The sequence below is a fragment of the Polyergus mexicanus genome, unplaced genomic scaffold (assembly GCF_030449975.1).
Source record: "Polyergus mexicanus isolate NDT 795.1 unplaced genomic scaffold, iyPolMexi1.0 SCAF_10, whole genome shotgun sequence".
Lineage (NCBI taxonomy): Eukaryota > Metazoa > Arthropoda > Insecta > Hymenoptera > Formicidae > Polyergus > Polyergus mexicanus.
In genome coordinates this window covers 1,067,045-1,094,828 of record NW_027223330.1, presented here as the reverse complement: position 1 = coordinate 1,094,828, position 27,784 = coordinate 1,067,045, and the positions used below count along the sequence as shown (strand labels likewise).

The 27,784-nt window shown below is 34.0% G+C and overlaps 1 protein-coding gene across 4 annotated transcripts in view; it reads left to right on the top strand.

The window, feature by feature from the left end:
* Window positions 1-27,784, top strand: part of Sk (small conductance calcium-activated potassium channel) — a 163,724-nt gene that overhangs the window by 17,650 nt on the left and 118,290 nt on the right. The window contains exon 2 of one of the 4 annotated variants that reach the window (XM_070303589.1): window positions 22,772-22,910. The exons of the other annotated variants lie outside the window; for them this stretch is intronic. The gene's annotated coding sequence lies outside the window, so the exon portion shown is untranslated. The remainder of the gene's footprint in view (window positions 1-22,771; window positions 22,911-27,784) is intronic. 4 annotated transcript variants of the gene reach the window in all.

The following is a 27,784-nucleotide window of genomic DNA, read 5'->3' as shown; positions in this document are numbered from 1 at the left end:
ACAGCAATGTGTTAAATATTTATCACAAAAATTTTAATCGGCATATTTTTTTATAAGAAAATAGATTTTCCAACTGTGTATATTTTAATCAATACGTTAAAATAATGAATAAAATGTAAAATTGATAGATCTGCGGAAAAGGGGAGTTGTTCCGATATCGATTTCCTAATTTCGCATGTTGCAACTCGAAAAAATCATTCCTCAATCCTGTCGCGCTCTATTTACAACACGACGAAGATCATTAGATACGTCGATGGGATACCATTCTCTTTAAGCTCTTTAAGTCGTTAAGCTCGCGTCGCAAATGGAAGGTTCGCGTGTATACGTTGCAAATTGGAGGAGACATATACATGTTGCGTTGCCTTCAGCTTTAAAAAGCAATAATATTCTTATCATTAATAGTGTAAATCCGATAATTACAGTGAAGACGAAAAATTTCTACAGTTACAATATACGAGACGGATTTAATTTTCAAATAAATTTTACATTTTTAATTCCGTGACATTTACTTTAGAGGAATAGCAAAGTGATGAGTTAGATATTTGTCTTAAATTTATATGGCTATAAGTAAACGATTATTTTTCGCGGTATAACCAGCATATTGTAAAAGAAATTTCGCTTGAATTGTGTGTTGAATTTTTTTATATAATCAAATATGATAAAATATTATCTGAATAATTAGAAAATTATTTTACTCCTGTATAATATCCATGTTTATTAAATGCTTTATTTTATGGTTATCTAATGATTTATCGAATAGTTATCGAATAGAAAATGCGTTATTTCCTCAAAAAATTGCTGATACGGGCGCTTTGTTACACCCTGTATATCTATATATTAGCGTTAAAAAAAAAAAAAAAAATACTTATGGGGATTCTCGAATGTGTGGTCACATTATTGTGTCCCCTGGTGATATTATTTATTATTGATACGCTCAAACAAAATCGTTAAATACTGTATTGAGGGTAAAATACGGATATAGATACGGGATAAACTAAGATTTCTCTCTTAAGGGACGATGTATAACTTTAGTAGTGTCTCAGTCACGCGCGTGAACGTGTAATCAGCGAAAGGTCTCCCAAGGGGCATCCGTTAAATTATTATGACGAATCTAGGACAGCTTAGGTTGGCAGGAGCCTGTACTCCGATTACGAGCACCGTTTGCGTATTAATCTTTAAGCGTCGTTTAGATTTTTAAACACATTATAGCCGTATCGACCGCTATAGCGTATCGGTCGAATGACGTTCGCGCCGGCGGGCGCGTGTATTTGGGGAGCCGCGACGTCACAATAAATCGTTCATCAGTCGTCGTTCCAATATACACACGGCCCAAGTATACGCGTGAAGTTCATTTACTCGCCGACTGCCAAAGGCAACAAGAGAATCCGTGATACATCGCCCAGTACAGTTATATTATATGTATATACGCGGTGTTCTTGTTGATCAAATTTTCATCTACGATTACTTTGATTTGCGAGAAATTTTCTCATGGCAAACAATTCTAGATTATTTTTTTTTTTTTTTATCTTACAGGCAGGTGAATTTATGACTTCAACATGGGGGAGCGGGGGCAAAAATAAATTACATAAGCAATAACTCTTTACATATGGACTCTCTTATTGTACCTTTACGTTGAAAGTTACTGTTGATTAAAGCTTTTCATACGCTTAACAATCGCAAATTTTGAAAATATCTGCTATATGATGTTTACACGATATTTCTTGCGTAGAAAAATATTTTGGATGTGTTCATTAAAAACATTTCTACCATTGAAATAGATATTTGTACAACATCGCAATTGCAAGTATAATGATTTCAGGTAAAAATAATACGTAGCTGATTTGTGTGCGGAAGCGTTGATCTTTTATAGCTCTCAATCCTTTAAACTTTGTCGCTTGTGAACTTTCGCATTATCATAGAAATTGCGATACCGATGCTGTCGTAATAAAGCGTTTCGCAGGAATTCTTCCGACTAACTAATAGCAAGAGAGAGAGGGAATGAGAGAAAGAGAGAGTGAGGGAGAAATAAATTAGGTACCAGATTACTTTAAGAGCGACACAATCCTTCCGGAGATATTTACGCAACACGATACGCAATTAGTCGTGGTTACTGTAAAATAATTTTTCGTTGTCTACTTAATTACATTAATTACGATTTATTCGCAGACAATTGAATATCATGTGTAATATTGTCGAGCGTAATCGATAAACGGACAATTTCCATGCATATTTTTGAAGATTTTAAAATAAAATTGGAGTAAAATGCGAATGCAAATTAATACGCACGAGAAATATATTTAATTCAATGTTTAGAAAAAAATTTCAAGTTGCGGTAAATATGCATATTGAATTATATCTCACCGATGACTTTGACCTTGACGTATGTTGTCAAGGACATGACCCTGAGTAACTTTTCCTTATAACTTCACCGGCGGTCTCTTACAGTTTCTGAGATATTTAAAGTCATGTTTTCATAATTTTAATGATTTTTCTATTATAAAATAAAAATAATAAAGGTTGTTTACATTGTATTTGCGTAGATCAGTAGCGGGATTCAATAACTTGCTATCGACAATTTTCGGTATCGTTAACTAGCGACAGCCAATGGCGAGGACAATCCTGGTGAAAAGCGCAACTCTCATAGGCTATCGCTCCCTAACGACAACGATAATCGTCGCTAAGACGTTAGAGAATCCCGCTACAGACGTGGAAAAAATTTTTTTACATTTCCAGAGACGAAGCTCTTTGGGTTTTTTTACTTTCCACACAAAGCGAGGTTCAACGCAAACCTATGTGTCTAGTTTTTTTATAGTTGAGCCCACTGCGTCCACGCATATACTTTCCCATCCACACAACAATTGTGGGGCGGATTTCGCTTTGCTTTGTAAAGTATATGCGTGCACACAGTGAGTTCGGGCCACCCTTGGGGGAGTTCCATTTTCGGAAGATATAACCTAACCCAAACCTATTTCTTTGGTTTGGGTTACGTTGTATAATTCAAACCAAATTTTCAGAAATTAGTTTGGGTTAGGTTATATCTTCTGGAAGTGGAGCCCTCCCGTAGAAGGGGTGCGAAACCCACTGCGTCCACGCATATACTTTCTCATCCATGCAACAATTGTGGGGCGGACATTGCGCCTCTTCTATTCTGCACAATTACCAAAAAGAGTTAGGTTATATCTTCTATCTCTATATTATTACCCAAATATTCACTTTAAATATCTCAGAAATTATAATAACGTTAAGTTATAAGGAAAAGTTACTCAGAGTCATGTCCTTGACAACATATGACAAGGTCAAAGTCATCGGTGAGGTGTAACCTAATATGCATATTTACCCAAGTTGCTTTTATAGATATTTGTATGCGAAAGTAGAACATTTTTTTAATCGAAAAAGTTGTAATTCTTTAATAAGTATTCCTAAAAAATGTAACGATACAGCTGCTTTAAAAATGAAAAAGTTGACATTTTTCAAGATGTGATGCGAGTTTCAAGATATAAACGCCTTATAAAGGCGATACGACTACAATATGCTAAGCATGCAGCACCATGTTGCATATTTTATAACTGATTGTGAGTAACTGAAAAGACTCGCAAATTCTAGTCGGGAAATGCATTACAATGCAGACACCAAAAGATAGTGTTTTGAAAGTCACAATATGTTGTGTGTCATCGGAAAACGATATTCAGGCAGAAAAATAGGTACAGCGAACAAAAATGTACTAAATTTAATAAAAAAAAAATTCTCTTTTATTTAAAGAAAAAATCGTTTATTTAAATACAATACTTGCAAAGAGGAAATAATTATCGAGCAGCAAATACATTTGAATATAAAATAAAAGCAAAGTACGCTTTCATTTACAAATAAAAAAAAATTTGTTTTTTTATTTTTATTGTATTTACTTCATATAAATTACTTCCTTAAAAAAAATTTTTTTTTTTTTAATTTTTGGCTGTTTGTTTCGAAAACACCGATTTTTTTTATTTTAATAAATAAATTTTTATCTTTAAATAAATATTTTTTTATATTAAAATTTTAAATAATTTATTTTAAAATATAATTTTTATTACGTACAAATAATAATTTACTTAATATAATAAAATTTTTGGTAACAAAGTGTATATTTATTGAAGTAGGAAAAATTAAAATTAAAATGTATTTACTTGATTGAAAAAAGAATTTATTTTTAGTATAATAATGTGCTCTGACAATAAGATATAGTCCCATTTAATTTTATCCAATACATTTACGACTGAATTTAATTACGTTCTTTCGTAATTAGCGGAAAATGAATACTACTTGTTAGTGTAATTTCTATAATTTTCCAGAATATATATATATCTGAAAAAGAGACGGCTGCGAAAGTATGTTTCTTTCTCCGACTACAAACGTGCAAAACAACGTTGTGTGCAAGATCGAACCGTTGCATTTCTATGCGCGTTTGATTTACATAATTACAATTCGTTCACACAACCAAGTGTAATGTCCTACTTTAATGAATTCTCGATAACCGATGCGTTTGGCTGAAATGCATATTAATTAGTTTTCGATGCATATAAGCATCGCGCAAAAATAAAATATTTTATGCCATACGTCGGACTGATTTTTAACCATCTCGTATTTTGCGAAGACATTAAATAACAAGCCACAAAAATATTTCTCATTTCTCAGTAATCAATTACAAATTTGCTATGCTTGACTCTGATAACTCTTGTTAAAAATCTCAGCGTGCTTCAAAACTTCAATACTATTCGGATGGGGCTTATGACATAATTTATACGATTGATTAAAAAGCTTTTAGCGGCTTGCACTTTCAAATATCATCTCTCATATCCAATACAGATCGTTAAAATTATACTAGTTGTACATTGTATTAAAAGCAGCCATAAATGATCAATGAACAATAATGTAACATCGCTATCATTTATCGCTACTGTAATCGAGAAGGAATATAAATATTGCTTCTTTCTATATATTATCACCATAAATTTTTACAGAGGGTTATTGTATAATTTTATATTAATATTATCCGTCCATATATATACATAATTAACAAATTTTTACACACAATTTAACAAATTTTTATTTTTATTTTTATTTTTGATACAAATACTATAAATAGAAATCTGGATATTTTAATGCAGTCGCTATTTATATTAATGCTTTATTTGAAAGAATTCGTTTTGTATTATACATGAACTCTGAATTATGCGGCATAATATCAAAATGTATGTATTATTCAGTAATGTTTCTTGGTTATTCTACTCGTTTCGCGTGCGCATTTCCCTAGTTTTACTATCGACATTCTGTCAGGACTCTTCGGACGTGTAAAATATTCCCCAAGGAAGAGAAAAAAATGCATCTGGAACAAACTGATTGAAAGTTGAAAACACTGTTACGATCAATTTTTCTATTAGAAAATGATAACGTTCAAAAAAATTAAATTGACACAGATCAAATTTAACTATTGACAGGGTATCTATTCCCTGAAAAAACATGAAAAATTTGGCATTTTCGGGGAATTTTTTTTTTTATATCTGAAGAAATCAGAGAACTCTCATGGAATTTTATTGGGAATTTTTTTAAAAAATTTCTCTTTGACAATTTTACTCTTATACTGTAAGCAGTATATATCTGTGAATGTATTATAAATATATATATTGTATATCAATCTCTGTTTATATGTATATTCAGTATCTTAACAAAATATATTGAATATGTAGTATATATTCATTATTTTAATTTTTAATAGTAAAAAAAGGGTTATGTAGGTTAAACATTTTTATTTTAACGAAAACTATTCAGGTTTGTTTCAGTACATTTGAAAATCTAACATTTGAAACTTAAGTAGCTTTGTGTTTTTCCTTCGTATGAGTGAAAAACATTAGGAAACGCGTACAATAAAAAATTTAGTTTAGGGAATTACATCAAAAAAATCTTTAAAATATTCCTTTTACTTAGAATTCTGAGCAAAAGTACTTGGAAAATCAGAGAATTTTCAGGGGGAATTTTTTTACAAGATTCGAGTAGACATCCTGTTAAACTTTCATATATTTTCGAAATAAGAGCCAAAAAATAATTGGTCGTTAAATATAATAAATTGAGGAGAAACAGCATTTTTTTCTTTAAAAACGATATTGTTTGCATTATTGAAATATTCTATATTTATTTTGAACGCACGATATAATTTCCTACTGCTAACTTTATATATATACATACATATATATATATATATATATATATATATATATATATGCTATCATTTTATAATATTTCTCTTGAGTGTACTATAAATAATAATCGTTCAGAAGGTAGCGTGTGTTTATCGCTGGGCTTAATAAGCCCAACGAACGAGGTCACGTGTATCAAACGTTAGATATATACACTCTCGTATGTGCACGGTGTGTAAACTACGTTGACGGCGGATGCCGAAACTCCAGTGTGGTTTCAAGCGCGAATGAAATAAACGCCACTGTGAAACACATATGAAGCAGTAGCAAGGTAATGAAAATCTCTACGCAGTAACTTTAAGACGCTTCAATTATCTAACATTGATAATATTAAAGATTCTAACGAGACAGAATAATAATAGCAAAACCTGCAGAGATCTAATATTAAAAGTTTCTCGAAGTTAACAAGAGGAAAGAAATCTATCATAGTTTCAAAAATACAAGAATCCAAAATTTTATATGAAATTTTGAATATTCAACATTTCTCGAAACTATGAAATGCGAAAATGCCTAAAAGATAAAGAATGAAAATTAAAATACACATCTCTGAACATCATTAAAATATTCGTGTTCCTCTGCGTTATTCAAATAGAAATCTTTAATTATCGCAAGTTTTGATTTTGTAGGTCGATTGGATAGCTTCGAACTTGACTGATCTCGAAACAGCCGTATTTTACTGGCGGCGTTAATTTCCATTTCAACGCGTCGTGATAAATTTCATCAATGCATTAAATGGCATTGAAAGATTGACAATGAAAATATAGGCCGCAACTGCATAATGCTTTGCGGGAATTGGCCGTTATTAATCGCTTCTAATTGCGCCGAATTATATTTCGGCACGATAAGCTGCGCTGGCAAATTAAATATGATATATTTTCCTTGCGTGACAAAATTTCGGCGATACTTTTTGTGCTAAATACTGCGATTTATTTCATTAAAATGTATAATATTTTGTGGTATGTATACACATATACATACACACATATCGAAGAATATAATAAAAATATGTCTCGCGAGAGAAAATTAACACGATGATGATATATTGCTTTTAACTTGGTAATTGATAATTTTTATTGAACGTTTTGTTTATTAGTTTATTGGATAAAACTGCTCATTATTGGGTAAATATGCTAACAATCGGGAGTAAAATTACGCATATGCCAAGAATTAAATATTATTTATGACAAATTGAATTAAAACGGAAGATATAATTGATCAACGAAACTATAAACATCGATTAATTAAAATGAAAAGCGTTTATTTATAATGAAATTTATGCATCTGTTGCTGAAGGCGATTAAGTAAGTCGTTTTGTCATTATTCACGAAATGAAAGATACCGTTGGGATGTGCGATTTAAGGGATGGGAATTTAGAATATCTGATAGTTTTGAATTTAGGAGGCGAAGGGAGGATAAGCTTTTTCGACAAACTTTCAAATTACGAGGAGGAGATCTCGCTATTTGTCTCTCCTTTTTCCCAGTGCGATTTATCGCCGTTGTAATTTACGTTTGAGTTTTACGGAGGCGAATTTCGGATTTCGGCTTATTTCGTTTTGACGTCTCCTCACCTCCCTTTGAGGTGAGAGCGAGATATATCCAGCAGAGTTCGTCACAGCATTAGGGATACTCAGGACTGTCACGTAGTTCGAGACACATCACCCCTGAGGTCAAATAGATAACCTCGATCGAATAACTCTCCGTTCAATCCAGTATGATACCCGAAGGGGTGATATGCCCTTGTAGTTCATTAATTGGTGTATTAATGAAGCACGCTCGCGTGTCTCGGAGCGCAAAAATTCTCATTATTCTATCAGTCGTTAAAAGTGTTACGTGAGTATGAATTATATATATCGAATGTTACGTGTTGTATAAATCACGCATTAAAGTTCGTGCCTTTGTTAATCGATTATTAGATTGTGGTAATAAACGCATAAACCGTAAATAAGCTAAATGTGGTTATTATTATTATTATTATTATTATTATTATTATTATTATTATTATTATTATTATTATTATTATATTATTATTTTGAATGTGTGTATTTCAGAAAACACGCAAATAAAAGATACTCTTTGAAATGGCGTGCACTAATTTTGTTATTACATATAAAAATAATTTAGTTAAAATAAAAAAACTATTCGAATTTAATAATATTTAAAATAATAATTGATTTAGTTAAAAAAATCTGCTATATAACTTTTTTGTTAAACAATTATGTATGCCGTATAAGAAGTAAGTAGATAAACTTTGGAATGCAAATATGTATAATCAGAGGGAATTTAAAAAATTCGAAGAAACGATCGCTCTTGATACACTGTAAAAAAGATTGACTGAAACTTGAGACGAAGTGTCTACAGTTCTTTTGCAAAAACGCTATCTAAATTTTTAGATAGAATGCTATCTGAATTTTCAGACAAACTTCAATTTTCAGACAGAATGCTGTCTGAATTTTCAGACACTCTTCAATTTTCAGATAGAATGCTGTCTGAATTTCGGACAAACTTTAATTTTTAGACAGAACGCTGTGTGAATTTTCAGACAAACTTCAATTTTCGGACAAACTCTTCTGAACTTTCAGAAAAACGACTCTGATGATTAAGACAAATCGTTTGAAATTTTTTTTTAGACACTCAGATTTGAAAATTTAGACAAAAATGTGTCTGAATTTTTAGAATATTTCTTACAGCGTACTTGTTGCCTGTTAATTGTCCACTTTTTTGACAGCGTTTACGCGTCTCTACAGAGAAAAGAGAGCGTGCTTTAATTTTGTCGAGCTTGTAAATTTTAACGCGCACCGTTAACTCCATTCGTTATCTGCCTTCGTTAATCTCAATTCCCCGGGCGACACGTCAATCCGGTCTCACTGTAACTTCGACATGTCGATAGATTTATCGTGACGGCGATCGCGCGCACAGGCGTGTCATTCCGTCGCCTTTACGTGTCGCGTCACGTGTTACCGTTCCGTGACTCAATCGCGATGAAAACTACTGAAACTCCATTGTGTGACGACGTAGCCGCGTGTTAGCGTTGGTCTTGAAATTCTATGGTTGTGGTTTAGCTCGGCGCGTAATTCATGCCACAATCAGGCGGACAGATTTAGTTTTAAACGCGATCTCGAGTATAACAAACTTTTTATCCGCATTTAATTTTAATCTCCTTGTATTTGTATGGTCTTAAAATATATCTCCAACAGAATTGGATGAAATAATATATAATGCGATCGCCGGGAGTTTCGTTGTGAAAATTTTCAAGACTAATCTCTGAATTCGAGATGAAGTATTCGCAACAATATATGACGAAATAAAATTAAAGGTAATTATTTATTATAACGTACCCAGCTCCAATGATGTTGACTTTGATATGTTGTCATGGACATAATTCTGAGTAACTCTTCTTTATAACTTAATCGGCAGTCTTTTATAATTTTTGAGATATGTATTTAAAATTGAAGTTAGACTCGAAACGAAAATTTGGTTTGAGTTATATAACGTAACTTGAATCAAATTTTAGTTTTATATCAGAAATAGGTTTGGATTAGGTTATATCTTTCAAAAGTGAAGCCCCCCCCCCTCTTCTAGGAGGAGGCAGAACCCACTGTGTCCACGCATATACTTTACAACGCGAAGCAAGATTCGCCTCACGATTGTTGTGTAAATGGGAAAGTGTATGCGTGAACGCAGTAGGTTCTGCCCCTCCCCTCCTCTCCCCTACGGGAAGGCTCCACTTCCGGAAGATATAACCTAACCCAAATCTATTTCTGAAAATTTGATTTGAGTTATACAACGTCTTGATGCGGATGGATCTCGCTTCTTGTGTGAAAATTACAAACTCATGTAAAAATTATGTTTTATTTCTCAAACGTTTTATTAAGTGTACAACTTTGCTTCCGCCGTTTTCCTACAGATGGCTTTAGCGGTAAGTAGTGGTCGAAATAAATAGATCATAGACGTCATGCAATAAACTTGGGCATCTGTTAACATAACCCCATAGAAACATTAGTCGATTTGTGTCTGCATCATAAAGTTATTCTCGATTCAAAATGTCAGTTTACGAGCCAAATTCTCGTCATTTGCGGGAGGTTTTAATTTTCTGCTTCAATATGAAGAAATCTGCGGCTGAGGCTCATCGAATGCTCTCAAATACTCATGGTGAAGCCGTTATTAGTGAAAGAAGGTGTCATGAGTGGTTTCAACGCTTCAAGAACGGTGATTTTCACGTCGAAGACCGGCATAGCGGTGGAAGAGAGAAGATTTTCGAAGATGCAGAATTGGAGGCATTACTTAATGAAGACTCGAGTCAAAGTCAAAAAGAATTGGCACGGACTCATTGGGAGTGACTCAACAAGCAACTTCAAAAAGACATGGAAATGATTCAGAAGCAAGGAAATTGGGTGCCATACGATTTGAAATCGAGAGATGTTGAACGGCGTTTGTTTGCTTGTGAACAGTTGCTTGAAAGGCAAAGACGGAAGGGATTTCTGCATCACATTGTGACTGGGGACGAAAAATGGGTTCATTACGATAACCCCAAGCGCAGAAAATCATGGGGATATCCCGGCCATTCACGTCGACGGCCAAACCGAATATTCACGGCTCCAAGATCATACTCTGTATTTGGTGGGACCAGCTCGGCGTAGTGTATTATGAGCTGTTAAAATCGACTGAAACAATCACAGGCGATCGTTATCGAACGCAATTAATGCGTTTGAGCCGAGCATTAAAAGACAAACGGCCGCAATACAACGAGAGACACGATAAAGTGATTTTGCAGCATGACAATGCTCGACCCCATGTTGCGAAAGTGGTCAAGACATACTTGGAAACGTTGAAATGGGAAGTCCTACCCCACCCGCCGTATTCTCCAGACGTTGCTCCCTCTGACTATCACTTGTTTCGATCAATGGCACACGGCCTGGTTGACCAGCATTTCCGGTCTTATGAAGAAGTAAGAAATTGGATCGATTCGTGGATCGCTTCACGCTGCCCGAAAGATGGGAGAAAATAGTGGCCAGCGATACTTTGAATCATAAATGTATAACCAGTTTTTTACAATAAAGCCTCGAATTTCGGAAAAAAACGGCGGAAGCAAAGTTGTACATCTAATATTTGTTAATAACTTTTTAATAAACAATGATCGCCGATTAAATTATAAGGAAAAGTTACTCAGGATTATGTCCTTGACAACATATGCCAAAGTCAACGTCATTGGACCTGGGTCCGTTATAGTAAATAATTACCAAATTAAGAATTTAGTTTTTAGCGTGCATGTTGAACACACATTTTTGTATTCATTCTATTATTCATTTCTTTTAAAAGAAAGTACGCCAGAGAGCCGCGCATAGCTGTTTTTACACCGGTACTGTACCTCATTCGTACCTTAGTTGCTCGGTTATAACGTTGTACTTCATCCGTTTTCTGCGCAAGAAAATATATAAAGTTATGCAATATCTTGAGGGCATAAAATATTTTCATCTACTTACTTTGTGTTTCACCGCTTGTCCATACGAACGTGCATCCTCTCGTTGAGATGGCCTCTCTTATTTTTATTCCTCTCTCTTTTTTTTTCTCCATCATTTTACCAACTTTATTACTTTCTTAATTAGATCGTTCGATATATCTGCCGGTGCTTTTGGTCAGGAAGTTTTTATTATCGCGCGCCGACGTTATTATCGTGTTTGCAAGGGAGGGGGCGTAGGAGGCCAGGCGCGCAACGCTCGAGCTTCTGTGAAATTTATTCCGTTGCACGAAAACGGCATTATAAAGCGAATTTCCTGTTTTGATACGTCGGTTATTAGAAGCAAAATTGCACGGGCGGTCGGTTGCGGAACAAAGTTCTCCTTTTAATTGCCCGTCGACGCGAGGCGAAGAGGGCGTCATTTGACCGAAATTTATCTTGTTTTCATCGACGAGCGTTTTTTAATTGGCTCGCTCGTTCCACTTCCTGATAGGATCGCTCTTTTACTACCATCGTTCATGTCATTTATCGCTGAAATCGAAAATTTGTCGTTCACGCGCTTGCTCTCGTTCCTCTTTCCGTTTGCAACGAGATATGATAATTAGTAAGGCGATGCGACCATGGAACTTTATTTGAAATATAATTGTGTAAATATATAATATAATTCTAAGAATGTATAATTTAGCAATTTGAAAGAGATTTCTGGATAGAAAATATGTATAAAATTAGACATGATTTAATTGATAAATAAAATATATATGTATATATATCATAATTATAACAATACGATTGAATCATGTCTAATTTTATACATATTTTCTTTCCAGAAATCTCTCTAATTATATTATATATTAACATATATATAATATACAATATATATACATATATAGGATGTTGAAAAATTAGACTGACAAACTTTGAAGGGAAATAAAGGACTTTAAAAGAAACATTTTTTGTTAATAATATTTTTCTCTACGACGTTTTGTTTTAATACTACAGGGCATAACATATATAATATATTATTAATAGACAAATTAATATATTATATAATATATATAATATATTACTAATAAACCATTTAAATGACGATTTGACGGTCGGTACAATCTGAGCATATTTTTTAGATCGGGACGCTCCTGAGGCATAGTGTCAAGCTAGCGCCAGACCGATTCGTTTATAATTCGTGAATAGTGTGGATGGACGGTTCGTCAAATTCAATCAATCAGATTTTTATATACCATTCACGAATAGCGAATTACGAATCACGAATTGCGAATACGCGCATAGTCTGGCGCTAGCTTTACGCGCGCGATCGGCGGCTCGGCCGTTGAGCCTCGAGCGGTAGTGGAGGCACTGTGGGCGTTGCTTCACATATCGGTTCGAAAAGGGCAACTATCTCCGATACACTGCTACAGGGTATAAAATAGAAGTTTTGTGATTTCAATAAACAAATATATAAGTGAAAAAAACAAATTATATTTTTATTTTGTACAAAAAACGAAACAAATACACGAAAGTGATTCACTTTTTTTCACAATAAATGCTGTAAAAAATTCCTCCTTTTACTTCAATATAAAAATGATATCGTCGAAACATTGATTGCTCTATGCTGTTCGTCCATTACAATTAGCTGTTATATACAATATAAATAAGATGCATGTCAATTCTATCTGAGTGTATCGTTTTATAATGATAAACAAATTATATGCAATATGTCAAAACACACTGTAGATCTCTATTCTCTATTGAAAAAAATTTTGAATATAATATAAAACCTAAACGAAATATCGTTCATTTTTCAGAAAAAAATTAACAAAAAAAAATGTTTATTTTGAAGTCTTCTATTTTCTTTCAAATTTTGTCGATCTAATTTTTCGATACTCTATATATACCCAATATATATATATTATATATATATCAAGAAAATTCGATGCATCTGATGTCATTACAAAAATACATAATAAAACGTAATTCGTTGAAATATATATCTTATGTAATAAAATAATAATATTTCAACGAATTACGTTTTATTATATAATTTTGTAACGACATCAGATGTATTGAATTTTCTTGAAAAGCGTAATCAAACGAAATAACGATGTCTTTTATGCTATTCTGTTTTCCGATCCGATTCACCCGGTACTATCGATGAGCCAATCAGCGCTCTTCACGCCTAAATAAACAATCGAGGAACTAAAATACGTACCAGGTTATGCGTTCTTATTCGTTCGCAATTTTCGACACATGGATGAAACGCTTCACATTTCCGAGTACACACGTGTGTACATACTCCCCACCCCCACCCCTCCATCCCCCTTTCTTTCTCCCCGTCCGTTTCCCGTGTTCTGTTCTTTTTTTTTCCATTTCTACAATCTCTCACATAGAAATTTGACACTCGATTTACTTTGATCACTGCGTCGCGTTCCCTCTCCCTCCCCTCTCCCTGCCTTCTCCCTCCCCTCTCCCTGCCTTCTCCCTCCCCTCTCCCTACCCTCCCCTCCTCTCTTTCGCAATATTTTTTATTATTTTTCATCATTCTCTATGGTCCTCTCATCTCTTCCGCGGTTGCCGTATGTTGCTTTTGCATCTCTCATTTCCTTGCTTGTTACGGAACATGGTTAAAAAAAAATAGCCAGGCTAGTTTCGCCGTTTACACTATCGATCGGACTTTTATCTGATCTGTGTCGTATATTAGCGAGCTACTATCTGCGTGGGGACGTTAAAGTAAATTAAGTGCGCCGTTATATCGTCAATGTTAACCCTTCGCCATATGTTTACACATGTTGGGTTAACCTCGCTGCGCGAGTTAATATTGTCCGCGACTCATCCCTTAGATAATCTCTTGTTATTACAGTATTAAAATATTTCCTCGACGTTCGAACATGACGTGACGTTAAGCTTCGCGTTATTACTTATAATTATAATATCGATAAATTTCTAATTTTTGCAATTTTCCTTAATATTGGGCACGCGTACAATTTTTCGACTCAAAATATGAACAGCAAATAGCAAGAAATTCTACAATGGTAAATTTACGAATGTGCATACGTATACCGGATGTTAAAGAATTGATTAATTTTACATTTCGCTCGAGAAATCCGCGGCTGCCGCAAACATTCTACGTGTACGCGATCTGCATAACTAAAACTTACATTATCACCGCGTACGAAAAACTGCAATTGTACATATTTAACGCACACCCGGTATATACCCGACGACGCGATAGTTCGTGCAAAATGCAAAGATGTCTGATCGCCAGATAGGTGGAAATTGGAAAAAGGGTCTTCTCCGCGTGTACAATGCGACATGAATAAATAAGAATACTCGTGCAACTCCATGTGGAAAAATAATAAGAGGGGAAATTTGGGGTACGAGAGGGCACTCTCTGCGTGTCAATAATTTCGTCGATCCGGTGCGACCTGCGCAAAATGGACGCCGCGAATGAAAAAGAAAGGTCTTTGTGAAAAAATTTGATTTACATTCCCACACACACAGGAAATTTTCGATTTAACACGATCGGTTTTTGCGTCGGACGGCATATTCGTACTCTCGCAAAGTCGTTTAATTCCGTAGAAGAGATGTACCTCCATATCGATTATGCGATTGCGAAAGCGCATCGAAATAGACACAGTATTATGTATGAACAGTCAGTTAAATTATTTAATTCCCTAATGTGTATCTAACAATAACCTCGCCCAGAACGATGTTTACGTTACCGCTACGTTATAAACTAATTTTCAGCGAATTAATGTATCATTAAATACATTTACGGATGTCGTAAGCGCTCTGGGATGTTAAAGACAGAATAAAATTTTACAATACCATTTCCTTTCTTCGCTATTTCGCTTAATCAATAACAAAGGGACCGAGAAGAAGTAGTAGTAAAGTGGCTACGGCGAGGCTATTTCCACGCTAGTAGATTATTTTATTTTATATTCACGAACGGAATTATACACTCGAATAATATATAGCAATCGAGGACTCGCAGTTATTTTGCATACGAAATGCGAGCTCGGCAAATACATAGCTACGCCCAGGTACGAAATTTCGAATACATGTAAACCGCCATAATTTCCGCGCGTATGAAATTTATTGTTCCTCAGCGGCAAGCTTGCGTGAAATTCAGACAGAGAGAGAGAGAGCGAGAGAGAGAGAGAGAGAGAGAGAGAACACAAGAGAGACCAACGTTATAAAATTATGCACGAGACACGACGTTTCCGGGCTAGACAGATGCTGCTTGATTTTTATTATTTATGTAGCAAGCTCTTTTTCTAGCGACCTATATAAAATACCATTATCCACAAAGATTGTACGTAGAGAAAACGTTCATCCTGGAACAAGTTTGAAAAATAAGAGAGAGAGAGAGAGAGAGAGAGAGAGAGAGAGAGAGAGAGAGAGAGAGAGAGAGAGAGAGAGACGGAGATAGAGCATTACGCAAGATGTTTTTCCGGGTTAAATACTGTGCGATGCCACCGATGAAAATTTCACGGTGCTTTTACTCGAGCTTAATCTGTCGAATGGAAACATTTATCTCGATTCATGCTTAAATTAGATAATATAATCACCGACGGTCGCAACTTTCTTTTTTCTTACCGCCTTCTTCCGACTCATTATCAGATATAATTACATTTCGCCAAAGTTATAATCTAATATTAAATCTGATAACAAATGAGCCCCCCCCCCCCCTCCTTTATGAGAAATTAAACTTTTACTTATTTATTTTATTCAGATTAATAAATATATTATAAAAATATATTATATATTATATATCATAAAAGTATTAATATATAAAATATATTATAAAAATATATTATATATATTATAGAAACATTATTATAAAATATATTATAAAAATATATTATATATATTATAAAAATATTATTATGAAATATATTATAAAAATATATTATATATTATAAAAATTTTAAGAAATGATGACTTAAGAGATAAATGCTTCGCAATGATAATGTCAGGAATCTCGAATGCGAATCATTCAATCTGAACACCTAGTAGGCCAAAGTATTTCGGTCATATCGATCGGTCGGGAAACTGGTTTTCTGATTTTTATTCGTTCCCGATGCGAGACAGATATTCCCATTGTAGGATGTCATGAAGAATCGGATCGATGATCGATCGGGATAATGAGGTAACTTTTTAAGCTGTTGGTGTATATCGGCTTTCTGCCCCCTCCCCAGTGTATAAATGATTCAGATTCTCTCCTCCCATATGCATTAATTATAGATGCTCGTGTGTATACAAGTTGACTCATAAATGTGTTATTAACTCATAAATCATGGAGATAAAATGAAATGAGCGGATCGGCACTGTTGAAAAATCGGTATTTGCCGATCAAAGCAAATAGGTAAAAATCGATTGGATTGCGAGCGAATGCCGATGTAATCCGTGATCACCAACTTGAAGAGTATAATCAAATAACGAATTTTTTTTTACGTCTTTTATATTTGAAAAATTTTTTTCATACTTTCCGTGCGATCTTTTCTCTATTTTGATAAACTTGAAAAGCAGAACAGAATACAGGGATCGGTGAATTTTCACGTGTTTTTCTGGATATTTGGAAATATTTTACAATGATAAAAAAAAAAAAAAACAGATAGCGAATGAAACAATGGGGACGAATTACATTCACGTTATTGAAAGTATCCATCGCCAGGAACAAAGCGTTTTCGTTGGAAGCCTTCGCACTCATTTTTTTCGCAGGTAACAATCGTGGCGCAATTTCGGTATCGGTGCTCGATGGCTTAATTGTTCGCCGAAAATTAAATGCGCGTTGCAAACGCACGAGCGCTATATTGATTTATCGTCCTTTATTAATTGACCCCTTTCTCTCTCTCTCTCTCTCTCTCTCTCTCTCTCTCTCTTTCTCGGGACAGAGATTTCAATTGCCGTTACCCGATGCTTATTTCGTTATCGCCAAATATATTGAACATACTAACTGTTTATGATATCGATAATAACTAATAATTTTATCGAAAGTCCGCGAAATAAACGTATGCTCGAGTGAAAACGTTAACGATCTGTACATATTTGTGTGGACATTATATCAATGTAAAATGTTATACTTTTTGTTTGAATATTTTTAATCGTGTCCCGTCGCGCGATGTAAATATTTAAAAAGCAACGGAGAATATTCCCACGTGAAAATTAATGAATATACTCTCGTCTACTTTTTTTTATGTCAACGAAAACCATGAAAAATTTTGTTTTTGTTTGAATATTTTTAATCGTGTCCCGTCGCGCGATGTAAATATTTAAAAAGCAACGGAGAATATTCCCACGTGAAAATTAATGAATACGAGAGAGAGAGAGAGAGAGAGAGAGAGTGAGGGGGGGAGGGGGAAGGGGGGGGGAGGAAAAGATGGAAACGTATTATTGAAACATAAGCGATCTTTTAGCCATGTTCAGTTCCTCAGATTCTCATATTATCTAAGAATCCTCCGGGCGTCGTATTCTCAGCGAGAACTTATATATAAAAGTTTAAAGATGCGACGAATTAAATCTTGAAATTGTAATGATGATATAATGCTAGATTAGTTTCACCGATTTTTATTTAATTTCTGATTGCTGGGAGATTTTTTATCTGAAAATTCAAAATTCATGGTAAAATGGTGGGAAAGGGGTAGGGGGGGAAGGGTAACGAAACAGTTTAAAATTTTCAAATTATCAAATTTTGAATTGAATAGAATTATTTAATTCTTACGTTCGTAAACATTAAACGCATAGGATTAAAAAAAATAAATTTCTAAATCTTTTAATCTCTCTCTCTCTCTCTCTCTCTCTCTCTCTCTCTCTCTCTCTCTCGAGTTTTCGGAACATTGACCGATGCATGAGAAAGAGAGTGAAAGTTATCTTTAATTTTTTAAAATTTTAATTCCTAGATAATTCGGCTTTTTCTTAATATCCGGATCGTTTATTTCAATGCCGCATGAGCTACATAATGATTTCACATTACACCTTGCGCAACAACTTCTTAGTCCCATATTTCCCGGACGACTGCCTTAAATAGTTTAACCGGGCTCGTAAATTTGGGAGTCGATATCGATTCGGCCGTAAATAAAGCGGCAACGATTGAATTTCAGTCGTCCGCGAGTCATTAAATATTTCGCGTCGCTCGTCACTGTTAATAAAAAAAAAAAAAAAAAAAAAAAAAAAAAAAAAAAAAAAGGAAATAGAAATAAGAGAGGCATGTTAATTAAAACAATTTATCAAAATGTTTGGATGAAATTCGACGACCGAATATTATTCGATGATATTTTGATACTTAATTGCTTGACATAATTTGGCAAGCGCGAATTTCAATTTATCAATACATTTCTATTGACTTTGATATGAGAGAGAATAAATATACGAGATATTGATATCCAATTAATTAAAAAAATACTAATAATTGACGTAAATAAGTAATTATTAGTAAATGTGGAAAAAAAAATAAAAATCCTTATAAACGCTTTTTTTTTTTCAAGATTATTCTTCCAATTATACAGGGTGTATCTGAAATGATGCACTAAACTTTAGGAGCGTATTCTAGAGATCAAAATAAGATCTTTTTTTTTCTTATGGGTCCGCAAATGAACCCTCCTCCGAACTAAAATTCGAAAATTAATGTTTTCATAATATACGTTTTTGTTTTTTCATTTTAATGGCTTACTTTATTTCATAATTTACTAGGCTATATCAAATTTCAACTCTCTGCCATTTTTTTTTCCTGAAATACAGCCAATTTTTAATTTTCTTCCCAAACTTTAGGGGCCTCTAGCTTGGAGGAGGGTTCATTTGCGGACCCATGTTCATAGGAAAAAAAGTCTTATTTTGACCTCTAGAATATGCTTCTAAAGTTTAGTGCATCATTTCAGATACACCCTGTACTGCAGAAAGAATAAGTCTACATGAAATGAGGAATCACGAGATATATTATAGAAATGGCGATAAGACTAACCTTTGGCAAAATGAAAGTGCAATAATTCTGAAAGAGAGGTTGAATGACATCTTAGCACTCCATCGTTGGCGTCGTGTGTTGTAGATCGGCTTTTATATCTGTTCGATTTATGTTATGGCTCATTGAACATCGACTGTCTTCTTTTTTACTCTTTTTTTGCCTGTCCTCTGGGCGATGAAGAATATCTGGGAATGAAGATCGATATATCGAATCCCTCCAACGACACACCAGCGCGGACAAACTTTAATTCTCATTAATCATTGGCTCACTCGGTGCTCTTCTCTCTATCTTTCTTTTATATCCTTGATCCTTTTCTGACGACTATCGGTGCGAAATATTGGACAGTAATTTTCAAATAACTTTGAGAATTTTATAAATGACCTTTTTATATTCACATTGGATGCAAAAAAAGTACTATTTTTGAAGAATTTTATATTAATATCTTAATCTATTTTTTAGAATTTGAATAAAATGCATATTATAAGAATTTTAAATAAGAAAACTGAATTCTCTCCTGTTATCGAAGTTGCATTGCGTTATAAATAATATTTAAGATTTCTTTTATTTAAGATCACCCTTTTATCCTTTATCCTTTCCCGACGACCATCAATGTGAAATATTGGACGGTAATTTTCGAATAACTTTCAGAATTTTATAAATGACAAAACCATTGCTTGAAATCTACTTACTTTTCTTTAATCTAATCTAATTTATGTAAATCATTTAAAAAGAATATAATTAGTTTTTATATTTACATCTGATGCAAAGAAAAGTCGACTTTCTTTGAGAAAGAATTTTATACTAATATTTAATCTACTTTTTTAGAATTAGGACAAAATGCATATTTTATAAGAATTTTAAATAAGAAAAGTGAATTTTTCTTTATCGAAGCTGCATTGCGTTCATCAATAATATTTAAGGTAATCTCCGCAATCCATTTGTCGGGAGCAGATCGAATAATTTCCAGCGAAAACAAGCGAAGATGTCGAAAAAAGAGGCGATCTCAAACGAAATGTTGGGTGATCCATCCTTGAAAGAACGCGGCCTACTTGTGTGCATTTTCGAAATAAATCATTGGTCGCTTTCTTTCTCATCCGCGTCCTTTCTTTATTCATCTACCAGCAAGTAAAAATTGACAAATAGCGTTCTAGTTCGTCGTTCTTGCCGAAGGAGCTCTTTGCACTCTATTTTTCCGCGGGATAACGAGCGTTCTATCCATCGATATTCTAACGTTTGTCTGAGAAAAACATCTTATTACAAGTAAACTGATTCAATTTGCTTACGAAATTGAAATTAAATTTCATAAATTATATAACGCAACTTCCTTTACATTTTAAATTATTAATATCTTGCATATATATTTTTAGAAATTTGAAGAAGTTTTAAATATCTAAATTCTCTTCTACAAAAACATCATGGAAATGTTTTATGTGACTAAAGTTTTAGAATTGTTGCTTCCTATAAAAAACGATCTACATTTTTGTTTTCAAACTGCGTTGCAGTAAATGTAAAATAAGACAAAGACCGGTATGTCTTTCCAAAGTTTCACATGTAACGAGAAACTTTATCGCAAACGGATCATTACACAAGGCATCGGTGGATCGAGGAAAAGCATTGTTAGTTGTGGGTGATGCTCTCCCACACTTATAAAGCTTTGACTAAGCGTTTGTACGCAACGAACCGACAGAATACACTCGCAATTGCCCATTCTCAATTGCAAGCTAAAGACCGGGCTTCCTATTGTCCACCTTTTACCAGGCATGCCTTTCCCCGATCGATCCGCGAAGCCTTGATTAGATTTAGCTCCGGCGATTGAGTCGGTCGCTTCATTACTTTAATCCTATAGCATTCAATTCAGCACACTTTTCTCGAAAGGACATTACATCCCCTTAGTGCACTCTGATTGTTATTCCTCTTATAGCACAGGCTTCCTTTTTCCACGCTCTTCTTTGTTAAAGATAATTCGATAAAGAAACATTGTGTCATTTTAATATTACAATGTCCGATTTAATCAATTTCTAAATAAGAGAGAGAGAGAGAGAGAGAAATTTGAGATTATTTAAAGTAATTGTGACACCGCAATATTTTTTAATTTGAAGGCAAATAACAATATAATTTAATTATTAAAAAATAAAAATTACTAAAATTATTAAATATAACAATGATCAAAAAATAACGATGATTAATATTCATGATAAAATAATCAAAAAATAATTATTCTATTACATAATATTACAAGATGTCATTTTTACTGAAGAGAAGCTTTTACGAATATATGTATACTACAATATTTGGGAAGACATCTCTGTTTTTAGGGCGACGCATTTCGATTCATCCGGTGTGCACAGAGCTGAAACTGAAAGGCGAGCTACAAATTTCCTGCTCCGCCAATCTTTTCCTTTTCTATTTCCGCGGTACGTTCTCGCGCGTATTCGACGAACTGGAAAAACGAGCGTCGGTCAAAGAGCCTCGCACAATACGAATTTTCGCGACCGAATTTACGATCCCTACCGCGGGACTCGATTGGAAAGGAAGACCGATCGTACCGCGGGATTGCGGCGGACGTTTATCGCGAATTAAAGGGATCAAAGGGGAATGGCGACGTCTTTCGGGCGAATGGCCGAAGAATCTCCGACCACTTTAGCACTTTGTCCTCCATCCTTGCCTTTGTCCTTCCACCGTCCCTTTCCAATACGATTTTCGATTGATCATACGAATGGTCATCGAGATATATAATATATAAACTCTTATTTCAGAAAGTATTTAGACTATAAAAATGTCGGATAAATCTTTCATGTTTATTTTCCTGTCTTGAGGAGTGTCAAAATTCCGTTGAATCGTTCCTCATTTTCGTCGCTTAACAATAATACGTTAATGCGTTTTCACAATTATTATTCAAATAAAAAATTATTTAAATTAAAAAAAAAATCTTTTATGTACTTGTATTAATAATATAAAATAATTAAAAACAAAGAATTAATTTAAAAAAAAAAAGAAAAGATTAAGAACATCAAATAAATAGAAGAAGAAGAAAAGGAAAGAAAAGAAAAAAAGGAGACGAAGGAGGAAAAGAATAAGATGTTAATGTATTTTTGATTATTATTTAAATAAAACATACTTGAATTTTTTTAGATATAGAAAAAGAAGAAGAAGAAGAAGAAGAAGAGAAAGAGAAAAAGGAAGAAAGAAGGAGAAGATGGAGAAGGAATAGAAAGAATAATATTAGGTGTACAACTTTGCTTCCGCCGTTTTCCTATAGATGGCTTTAGCGGTAAGTAGTGGTCGAAATAAATAGATCATAGATGTCATGCAATAAACTTGGGCATCTGTCAACATAACCCCATAGATACATTAGTCGATTTGTGTCTGCATCATAAAGTTATTCTCGATTGAAAATGTCAGTTTACGAGCCAAATTCTCGTCATTTGAGGGAGGTTTTAATTTTCTTCTTCAATATGAAGAAATCTGCGGCTGAGGCTCATCTAATGCTCTCAAATACTTATGGTGAAGCCGCTATTAGTGAAAGAACGTGTCGCGAGTGGTTTCAACGCTTCAAGAACGGTGATTTTCACGTCGAAGACCGGCATAGCGGCGGAAGAGAGAAGGTTTTCGAAGATACAGAATTGGAGGCATTACTTAATGAAGACTCGAGTCAAAGTCAAAAAGAATTGGCACGATCATTGGGAGTGACTCAATTTCAAAACGCCTAACCAGTTTTTTACAATAAAGCCTCGAATTTCGGGAAAAAAACGGCAGAAGCAAAGTTGTACACCTAATAAGAAAAATAATAATTGTATCCACGAACTTCAACTTTGCACGCTTTTGCCAGCTTCCCGCGCGATTTTAATAAAAAGCGTACGTCTATGTGAGGTCCATGGATAGCAACGATCAATTTTCCTTTTATAAATTTGCGTTTTCACTTTTGTCGAAAACTTTCTTGGGTGAGAGAGAGAGAGAGAGAGAGAGAGTGAGAGAAAAGAATGATAAATGACAAATCGGGGACAAGTGGCTATTCGCGACACGGAAATTTTGTCGGCGGAATATGAAGCGTAGAGAGAAACAACCTCGGAACAGAAATGCACCTCGCGCAAATATGTCCGGCCGATACCCATCCGCGCTCGCGCGAACGGAAAATGGCGTTCTGGCGCGATGCGTTTAGCGATCCGTTGATGGAAGCGCTGTTACGGCGTATAAAAGCACCGCCATCGCCGCCGTCGTCGAGAGATCATCTATTTTTATACACCGTCGGTCCAGGATCCGGATGATAAAGCACTCTTGGAGAACTTCGCACCCCTTCGCCTATTTATAAACCCGGATTTGGCATCGTCAAGGCGAACGATGGACGCTGCTCCATTTGAGGTGTAAATCGAATTAGGAAAAATTCCTACACTTGCGTGTTGATCCACTTTGCATATAGCGCCATTCACGAAATTACTGTTCGAGGTGTAATGTGCATTATTTTAATCATGAACGAATAAGAGAAATCGACTCTTACTTTTCTCCTCTGTATTTCATTTCAAATTCACATTTTTGCCGCAAGAATATATAAAAATGTTGAAATATAAATAAATAAATAAATAACAATATAAATAAAACTAATCTAATTTATTAATAGAGATCGAATATAAATATATATTTTATATTAATTTTTGCAAAATGTAAAAGATCTAATAATAAAAAATGATACAAGACACTTTCTTATCTCTTTCTTATATCAGGAAAAATTTATTATTATAAATAATTTGAGAAAAAGTCGAACTTAATTTTCTCGAAAATATAATCCGTTTCCATCAATTTACGTTGTTTATAAGACAATTTTACATTTCACGCATATTTTATAAAATTTACATTGGAAAATATGATTTCTTTCTTTCTCTCTCTCTCTCTCTTTTCATAAGCCATCAGAGAGAACTTTGTTTTTACCGAGGATTCATCGTTATGAAGCGCGCAGCGTAAGATGACCTGGTTCGGCACGACTATCCAGCAAAATCCTCGGTGTATTAATTAGTCGGCAAAGCTTGACGTATATACCATACTATGTACACTATATTACGACTGCCGCGCGATCGATCGCTCCGCATGGAATACGCGTCGCGATAACGTACACTTTGTCTCGTTGCATTATGCTCGTCGATAGATAGACGCAATTACGTTATCACGACATATATGGCTTCTCGTCAAATTGGTTTATAATCGAACGATAATATAGGTAGACTAAAGATTTCCGGCCGACTTTTTTCGATATTGCATGCGAAAGGTATACTCGAGGATTTACGAGAGAGATCGTAATAGCTGTTAGATAAGGCATATCTATGGTACTTTATTTATGATACTTTAATCTTTGAATTTTATTTGAGGTTTCGCTATTATAAAGTTTATTTCTAAACAAGGATCGTATATATAGCTTAAGAGCGGACGAGACTAGATTTTTAGATAGTGTATGTGTGTGTGTGTGTGTGAGTAAGTGTGTTTCTGTGTGTGTATGTGTGTGTGACTTGGAATTCGCGAATTTAAAAGAATCCAAAGACGGTTCACAGATCTAAAAATATGCAAATATTGAGGATACATTATACAGGGTGTCTACTCTTTGGAAAAACATGGAAAACTTGGAATTCTCAAGGAATTTTTTTGTGCCTGGAGAAATCAGAGAATTTTTATGGAATTTTATTGAGACTCGAGAAATATAAAAAAAAAAAAATTTCTCTTTAATAATTTTACTTTTATACTGCAAATAATATGCAATTCGCCAATAAACCATAAATTGTAATTATGTGATTAAAATTATTAATATATTATAAATATATATCTATTGTATCTCTGTTTATATATTTAATGTCTTAACAAAATATAACTGCATGAATATGCAGTACATATCCTTTATTTTAATTTTTAGTGCTAAAAAAATGAAATTGTTATGCAAGTTAAATATTTGTATCTAAACGAAAGCTATTTTGCCTTTTTTTCAATACATTTATATTTTAGAAATCTAAGATTTGAAATTGAAGTGGCTTTGTGTTTTTTCTTCGTATGAGTGTAAAAAAACAATTTATTATTTATTTATTTTAAAAAATGAACTATTTATTTATTTTATAAAATTACATCAAAAATTCTTCAAAATATTCTCTTTACTTAGAATCTTGAACAAAAATACTTGGAAGAAACAGAGAATTTTTATGGAATTTTTTTACGAGATTTGAGTTGAACACTGTTATAACAAACAAACAAGTTTCGAGAGTGCAAAGACTTTTGATGTTATATGCGGAGGAGGATTAATTCCAAGCCAAATATTATTTATTTGCTTCGTACGAATATTTCTATCAATTTCGCATCCGAGGTAAACGAAAGCATCCGAGACTCGAACGGTTGCGTTAATAATGCTTTAAACGCGAATCACCGGTGTGTCGCTTATCGTTAAGCGATGTCAGTTTCTGCGTCAGTTGGCGTCCATAGTTATTTAAAGGCATCGCGTCTGAGTGTTCCCGAAATAGTGTGACGTGGCTGACGTGGTTTGCGAGGCATCGGTACACGAGCGGTTCGCGTAAAGAGAGCGCAATATTCAATTTTACCGTTCATTCCAATGAGAAGTTCAATTTTAGCGAAATTAAAATAGGCGTGAGCGTTTGAAAGAAAACTAACATCATAGTGATACGCCTTATAGTCAGAATAGCTTTAATTATCTCTCATTTTGCACCAAAAATTATTGGATAGTATAATAATTTTTTTTAAACCCGCTTCTCTTCATTCTTTCCTCATTTGTGAAATCAAGTTCCAAAATAGACGCGACTGGATATGGCACAATATTCAATTTCCCCGACATTTGGTCGCGATTTTAGATTTCGCTCGCGAATTAATGAGAATGACTTCCTATCGACAAGAATCTTCCACGTGCGCCATTGGTTCTTATTGCAGCTGGATATTCCCGGCTAAATGAGAATCGACCCGGACATTAATCCGCTCGATTATTTCGTTTCGTGATAGAGGGAAGAAGAGCAGAGAAGAGATTCTATTGTAATGTCGTTCATTTTCGTTTGTCGACAAGTCGAAGATTAGCCTGCAACTTGGAGAAATCCGAATTCAACGAGAAAAATGATTGACAGACACTGAATTGTTTCACGTTTCATGCGGTTTCGCTAGGTCACGATGTAGCGGCCATATTCGTACACGAACACTCTTTGCTAACTTGCGCGATTGGCGAATCGTTAATAAAAAATTCCACTCTTAGAAGGATGTTTATGTGTTGAATTTTGCGAAGTTTTACGCGGTTTCGTGTCGAGTATTCAACTATTCCACAATCACGCTCCAAGTAAGTTCGATAAGAAAGTTTCCCCGCACATTTCGCTCCAATCTGGTTCGGACAATCAAACGCCCTGAATACAACTGTTTTTATTTATTCCAATAATTCATAGCGAAAGCAATAGATTTCTTCATGCATTACTTCGTTCAATTTCTTCTAATTTTTAAACACAAAATTGTTTTTCGAGTTAAAATATGCGTGGTTGCAGAATGATTTAATAGATTTTCGTTACAACATTGTAAAAAGATTGACTGAAGCTTCAAAACGTTTGCAGCTTCTTTGCAGACGCTGAATTTTCAGACACGCTCTTCTGAACTTTCAGAAAAATGACTCTGATGATTGAGACAGATTGTCCGAAATTTTTTTGAGACACCCAGATTTAAAATTTCAGACAAAAATATATTTAAATTTTTGAAAAATTTTTAAAGTGAATATCATATACATTATAAAAAATTGACTGAAACTTCAAAATGTCTGTAGCTTTTTTTGTAGACACACTGTCTGAATTTCCAGATAGCATTTTGTCTGAATTTTCAGACACACTTCAATTTTTACATATTCTTCTAAACTTTCAGAAAAACAACTCTGATGATTAAGACAGATTATCTGAAATTTCTTTCATACACTCAGATCTGAAATTTTACATAAAAATGTGTTTGAATTTCTGGAAAATTGTTTACAATGAATATTGTATACACTGTAAAAAAACCAGGGTTGGATAAGTTGATTTTTTTTTTTTTTTTACTAAGTTAAGTTTAAAGTTAATGGCCTAAAAATTAACTAAGTTACGTTAAAAGTTACTTAAACAAAAATTAATTCAGTTAAAGTTAAATTAAAAAATGATTAACTCA